This window comes from Lissotriton helveticus, chromosome 6 (genome assembly GCF_964261635.1).
Source record: "Lissotriton helveticus chromosome 6, aLisHel1.1, whole genome shotgun sequence".
In the NCBI taxonomy this organism is placed as follows: domain Eukaryota; kingdom Metazoa; phylum Chordata; class Amphibia; order Caudata; family Salamandridae; genus Lissotriton; species Lissotriton helveticus.
In genome coordinates this window covers 1,921,025,873-1,921,033,340 of record NC_136067.1, presented here as the reverse complement: position 1 = coordinate 1,921,033,340, position 7,468 = coordinate 1,921,025,873, and the positions used below count along the sequence as shown (strand labels likewise).

The following is a 7,468-nucleotide window of genomic DNA, read 5'->3' as shown; positions in this document are numbered from 1 at the left end:
TCTCTGACCCCTATAAATCAGACACTTCTGGATCTTGAACTGAACCTCTGTCAGAAGGACTGCTGTGCTGCCTAGGCCTCAGAAGTGGGTTCTGCAGCTGACTTCATCACCTACTGCTCCTGGGCCCCTGATATCAAGCTTTTGGGCTCTTCGCAACTGTGAACTGGCCCTTTTGCACTGGGACTACACCGCTCACTTGAACAATCAGCCTGAGCCACCACAGCATTGTGTCCTCGCACGGCAATCATTGCCAACGGCGACTGAAAGGCCCCACCTGCCGTCCGTGACACCTGCCCGACTATTTGCACCCTCAGGATAATCGCTGTTGACACTCTATCTTCTCCCTCGCAAACAGGGCCCTTTGCTCATCTTGAGAAGGTAAAACTTCAGCTGGACCTGTTTGGAACTGTATCCGACCTGCCCTCCATCGTGGTTGGCCTGAACTTTGGATTTACCTCGTCTACCACTACCTAAAGTAAGCTTTTAGGGCTTTTGACTTCTAAGCACTGTTTTTGGTTTATTCCCAAGAAATTCTTAACTCTGCTTCTACTTATTGGATTCTTGTCATTTTGGTCTTGTTTTATTCATATAAATAAGATCTATATATGTGTGAAGTCTTTTTATGGTGCATTTATTGTGTTACTGTGTGTGTATATTGCAGAAATACTTTAGATGTTGCCTTTGTAGATAAGCCTGACTTGTCTGTGCCAAGCTACCAGAGGGTGAGCACAGGTTATCTTATTGTGTATATAGCTTACCCTGACTTGAGTGGTAGTTCCTGCCCGGCCTGAGTGATTACCTCAGCCAAACAGGAATCCCATTTCTAACACCACTGTGTGCCCGCCATTGTCGGCTGCCAGCCAAATCCTTAATGGTAATGATTATTCCTCCATGTGTTAAATAATAATGGAAAATATCCTGAGTACACTTCAAGTGGCCAGGCATTTATGACATAATAACATCAAGCCATTGTAATGAAGATACGTGACTGAATCACTGACCGCAGAGTAAAACTGAATATGTAAAAGTGCAAAATGCAAAAAAATTCATTTAGGTCCAACTATCCATGAAAAAACCCCACTTATATGGGTAAAAGTCAGCAAGAGAAGAAAGGTGAATTAAAAAACTAACAAACTGTAATTTTATGGTTTAATTAGCTTGCCTTTCATTACTTTTTACGGCTTTTATTTTGACTTTTTGTGGGTGTTTTCCTAAGTGAAAATCACCTGAATGGAAGATACCAGATTTGCAAGTCAAAAAAATAAGAAAACAGAAGACTGAACAATTTCCAGCTTGGAAACAGGAAAGACTACAACAAACAAATGTGTTATGCAAGTAACTTTTTCTGGATGAAAGAAAACGAAGCTGCAGTATACTACAGGTGTTCACATACATTATAATGTATATGCAAAATGGATGTAATCAACTAAGTTCAGGTATAAAAGTGACAAACACTCAAAACATTCATGAAAATATAAAATTCAGTACTCTTGTAAATGGTGGTAAAATCTAAATTTTTCTTAAAAATGGACTATGTTTAACATTGATGGAAATGTGCCCGACATTAGAAACTATGTTTAACTTTGTCTTACCTGTAGAAGAGAAAGAGAAAACATAGAAATGCTTCTTTAAAATGTGATAAATAAATCATGGAGCTTTAAACTGTAGGGGAGGGGATGTACGACATTACAACGCATGCTTTTACATCGCATGCTTTTACAACGCGAGTTTTACAACGCATACCATTACAACGCATAGTGCTTTGGGGCGCTGGATAGTGAATTATTTAATTTACTATTCCAACTCCAGTCCCCGTGGATAGTAGGGAAGGTGTTGGATAGTAAATTAAATATATTCCCTATCCTAGAGCGCCCCCCAGCGCAATGCGTTGTAATGGTTGCGTTGTAAAAGTTGCGTCGTAAAGGCACTGCGTGGTAAAAGTTGCGTTGTAAGTGATGTTTCCCAGGGGAGGAAGCTTTCTTGAAGTGTAAAAATAAACGTGCAGCTTAAATAGGTAGTAGGCCCTCATACTTAATGTGCTTCTATGACTAGGCCTGAAAAACGAATGTTTGACTTCTGCTTGACATTTAAATAAAATGCTTTTTAGAACTGCTGAACAAATCTTCTGACTGAAAATCGTCATTGCTGTAAAATGTGCAGCCTTAGAAGAAATGCCTTTCTTTCTTTGCTCTCACCATATGATTTCCTCATATCACTAAACAATGTATTCTGCTATATTTTACAATGAATAGAGTATCTGCAATGTTGAGGTTATTGAAGAAATTATTTTGCATGGTCGCATCAAGACTTACTGATAGAAATGTTTCATTGCTTTGGACTAGACCTTTGTCCACACAATGGGATACTGACAACAGCTAACAGAATAGGCCGGCAAAGGTTCTCATGAGAAACCTTCCCTAATGTATCTAGTGCAAAGCATATTAGAAACTTTTAGATAACTGCTCATTGGCGTGCATGTGTAGCATGGAAAATCGAAGGAGAGAGACGACAGACTATCGCAAGACCCATTTTCATTGCACGAACCATGCTTAATGTTGCAAATTTTTATGTTTTCATATATGTGTATTCCTAGTTAGAGAGATAGCACCATTTCCCCTTTCCAAGCCATCCTACCCTCGATGCTTTATGCATTATTTTCCCTTATTCTTGCCCGGATTGCTGTATGTTACTGCTAACAGCGATTTCCTTTTACCCAGAACTTTTTGTGGGGAGACTTCCTCCTACAGTTGATGATAGCTACTGCTGTGATTAATTATACTAGATTTAATTAACAGTTGCTACTGGAACTTGTTGTGGAACTAGGCTGTGTTTCTAAAACTCTTCTATATGGAGAGTTCACTCTTTGACTAACTAAAACCTCCAGAATCTAGTTCTGTTTTCCAAAAATAACTCTTTTTGGTTTCTTAATTTGGTTAGGATTCTTAAACTAAGATAGGGACTAACCCCTAGATTCATCAAAGTCCCGTTTTGCGAGTCTGTAATAGCGATTCATAAGGAATCGCTATTAAGGACTTGCAAAACGGGATTCATGTAGGAAATGCAAAAAATATTGCGATTCCTACATCTTCCTTATTTGCGATTAGCAAATTGCTAATCGCAAATAAGGAATAACTCCCCATTCATTCCCATGGGCCTAAATTTCTGTAATTTGTCCAATCTGAATAAAAACAATAAAAATAATACTAGTCTCTTAATGAGAAATAACGTTTTTAAACTATTCCAAACCCCTCATCATTGACTGAATATTAAGTCACTGAAAGTAGATGATTATATTGTGATGCAATTTATGACAGCTCTATTCTACCACTGTGGCCAAGATCCATTGGCCTGAAGATGGATGAACACAAGAAATAGGAGACCTTTTTTATAAGTGCTTTTGGTTTGCACTAATCATTAATTACCCCCCCCCCCCCAACAATGGCAAATGTGCAGAAACACTGTCCATATCAGTTAAGAATACTTTTTAGGTTTTCCTCACAGAGGGCTTCATTTGTTTGTTGTCATTGATTTATTGCGAAAAATCCACTACAGAAATTGGGCTTTGGGTGACCCCATGCTTCTGATTGGGTGGCTTTTTTTTCTATGGTACTACCCTGTTCATGTGTCAATGGTGTTCTTCCCTATTATTATGTATGTTGAATCCAAGGAGCATTTGAGTAGCCCTGAGTTTTGACTAGATGGCATTTATCTTTCTACTGCTGACGTCAGACCTTGCATTGCAGTGTATGTGAGTGACCATTCTCTGCATGCTGTTCTCTTCATACCATGCATGCGGCAGCCAGAATGATCACCGGAATGAAGAAATTTGACCACATTTCTCCTGCACTCAGGGAACTTAAGTGGCTCCCAGTCGAAATGCGGATTAGTTCAGAACAGCCTGCCTGACGCATAAAGCTGGCAAACCCAAATATCTGGCGGAAAAAAATCAAAAAAGCGGGTCAGGCCAGGAACCTCAGAAGTTCAAACTCCCTCCTACTCATTCCTCCAAAAACTCAAAATCAAAGAACTGCGGCTCGATCCTTCGCCGGAAGCGCTCCCAAAATCTGAAACTCTATTCCCCCTCACATCAGAACCATTCCCTCTTTGTAAAATTCAAAAGCCAACTTAAAATCCTGTTCCTCAACCGCTCTTTAGGGACTCAATAGAATCAATCGGAGTAGGGAAACAGACACCTCACACTGCTCCAACTCCAAGACTACGAAGGACTCCGAAGACTAAGACTGTCCTGCATTATTAATGTGTTGCTGTATTGTTTTGTGTGCGGTGAATCTCTGCAATGTATCTGCTGTAAAGCGCTCCGATACCCTAGGGTCAGGCCAGCACTACCCTAGTCAAAAAGGAAGATCATCCTGGAGTGATTCTGTTGTCATCCGATGACTTCAGCCAGCTATTCTTGGGGACGTCATCCCAAGCCATCCTGAAGTCTGCCCACAGGGCCGATTATTTAAATGGGATGACTCTTACTGTAATCACAAAAACTACGCTAGGATGGTGTTCTGATGACTTCCACTGGCAGGGAGTGATTACCTTTTACAACTCCACGAATACTAATTGACAACATCAGGATGAGTGAGAATGACTCCAGGATGGGCTCTAGACAATTTAAGGATGACTGTCAATTATTCCAGGATGATCCTATAACCGCTCCAGGATGGAAGTAGATTACTCTGGAATGATCCCATGACGATTTCTGGATGAGTGTGGATTATTCCATGATGATCCTATGACAGCTTCAGGATGGCTATTGATTACATCAGAATGGCCCCATTATATTTTCAGCGTTGATTACGCTAGGATGATTTAATGCCAACGCAAAAATTAGCATTGATTAGTTTAAATACTCTTGGATCATTTTAAACCAACTGAAGGCTAAGAGTGGATTACTCCCAGATGATCTAATTAATAATTTAGAATCATTAATAAATCATTACAGTTAAATTAAACCTTGATAATTCCATGTTAGGAGCATGTTACCCGACTGGCAGTATTCCCTACTAGTTTAGGACTATGGATTTGCTGGTAGGAAAACATTTGGCAGACCACCTGTTAGATGTACTTTCCTGTCAAAAACAGGCCACTTTGATGTAATATGCCCTTTTTTTACACAATACCAAGAATAGTTTGAAATGCCACAAGTTATAAAGTAAGGCACAGATTTATAAAACGGTTACTGAACGCAGTGCAGCACCCTGATTGGCTGTGTTGCATACCAGGGAGAGAGCAGGGAAGTGGCATGTCTATCCCTCTCTCTAACACCACTGCGCTAGAATGAAATGTTGTCTGAGAGTCTAGCCTGGGTTTTGTACTGAAGGGTACCGTTCTGGTACCCCAAAAATACTATGTCTAGACAAACGTGGAACCCTTCCCATTTTTGATGTGTTGTACCAATAACCAATTTGCTTCGATTTGTAAATCCTGAAAAGGATTTTGATTCAGGTCTGCATTATAAAACAAGCAAACCAAACACAAAACTTCTCTAAACCTGGTCCTAATTAACAGATTAATTTTCTCCTGCTTTGGAAAGATTACTTTTTAAATCTACAGTGAGAGGTAGATACCTGTTGAAAATAAATCTGAAAAAGGCAATTTTAGCTAGGTTTCTGCTGCAGAAATACCACAAGCACCTTCATACAAAAGTAGTGGTCTGCAAGAATGTTATACTTTGCATTCAGATAAGCATAACAACCAGTAGCGGCTTGCATAGGGCGTGCAACAGTGCGGTAGCAATGGCGGAGAGGGGCAGGGTAGCAAACACGGACAAACAACAGAACGAAGGAAAGTAATTACACTTCTCCGTTACGCGTATGTCCATGTTTGCTACCCTTCCCCTCCCCACAGCACGCCCTATACGAGCCCCTACTGTTTACGCGTGCTGCTACTCCCATACTCCTGGCTCACTGGGACTTGCCTTATTTTGAGGTACAGAGCATTATCTGAAGCGGTTTGACATGGTGACCAGTGGCAAAAGACTAAACCAAACAGTGGTGAAATGAAAAATGTTCAAACGGTATGTGTCAACTTGTAATTTTATTTACCGCAAGCACATATTTAGCCCCATGGGGGCCAGGATACCGAACAAGAGGAAAAATCCAGAAAAAAGTCCAGGAAAAAAAGGAAGGAAAAAAGGCCAGGCTACTGCAACCAGAACAAATTGCTTAACGGAAACCAGCAACTTAGTAGTTTGATTCTAGATTCAGAGTTTTCTTTAATCCTCTCCTAGCATTGCAAATCTTTATCGCCAGCTTCCTTCTCATACTTCTCTAGTCCAGTGATGGCCAGCCGTTGGTACTGCACACAGACTTCATAAACTCTGGAAAAATAAAATAACATACATCAGTATCATGTTACCACGTCCATTTTTAGATTTTAATAGGGCTGAGCTTCCTTTAAAAAGTTTGTTCCATTATTTCATATAGAGTGCCAGATGAGATATTGTTAGGGTTACAAGGGTTCATAAGTGTAACATTAAGGGCACTTGGTCAAAGAGGCACATGTGGCTAAATAAAAGCTGCAAGCACAGTATTTTATAAGTTCAGTTTGCTATCACCCATTCATCCAGTTTGAGCCCCTCACCTGGACCACAGATTTAGATATAAAATCACAACTCACGGCTTTGTGCCAGCTTTGAAGCACAAACTCAGCACAAATTGTTAATAAATTACAAGACCCCCATTGCTCTTCTTGCTCTTTTGCAGACATCGCTTGAGTAATGATTGAGTTATCTTACCATTATATGATACCAGACCACACATGCAAACCTTTTAACACCATGTACCATGTATAAAAATGAATTTTCGCAATCCAAGATCGAATGAATGTTACATTGAACATTTGTAATATCTTACCAAATAATGCATCGACCTTCTCCTCATCAAGAACAGCTGTTCCAGCACGAGCCTTCTTTACACCTTTTGCAGATGCAAGTTCTTTTGGAGAAAAAAGTATTTCGCTGATACCATTGAGAAGAAAACCTGCACTGTCCCGAGCTGCCTTGGCTTCCTCCAAGAGCTTGTGCAATTTCCGCTTTGGAACGAGAACATCTTTGAACCGTGAAGGATCATTTGAGTCCTTCACCAACTGCTGCATATCAGTCTGCAAAATAACACAACTATTAACTATTTGCCATCATGTTGGGTTACATATTAAAATATATATATAGGAAGAGTGGTTTTTTTGAGTTGGCATCGATACATGGCTAACAATGTAATATTTGCTAGGTTCCCTCCAACAGTATAAAGCAGCCATATTTTAAAACATTGCATGCAGAAAGATTTCAAAGTGCCAGAATAGCTTGCAATTATCTCTTGAAAAATATCCTGAATCATTAGACACTGTTTCTTCACTAAAAAAAAGCAAGAGAAAAAATACATATTAACATATAAACTTCAAAACAGATAACACATTAACCACTTGCAATATATCTTCACACACTAGCCATAATATATCA

The 7,468-nt window shown here is 39.8% G+C and overlaps 1 long non-coding RNA gene across 1 annotated transcript; it reads right to left on the bottom strand.

The window, feature by feature from the left end:
• Positions 1-6,219: 6,219 nt before the first annotated feature.
• On the bottom strand, positions 6,220-7,139 carry LOC144761956 (uncharacterized). The gene is made up of 2 exons (XR_013595975.1): positions 6,867-7,139; positions 6,220-6,331 (listed from the first exon to the last, which is right to left on the bottom strand). It is a non-coding gene; the product is annotated as an uncharacterized LOC144761956 (long non-coding RNA).
• Between the last annotated feature and the right edge of the window lie 329 nt (positions 7,140-7,468).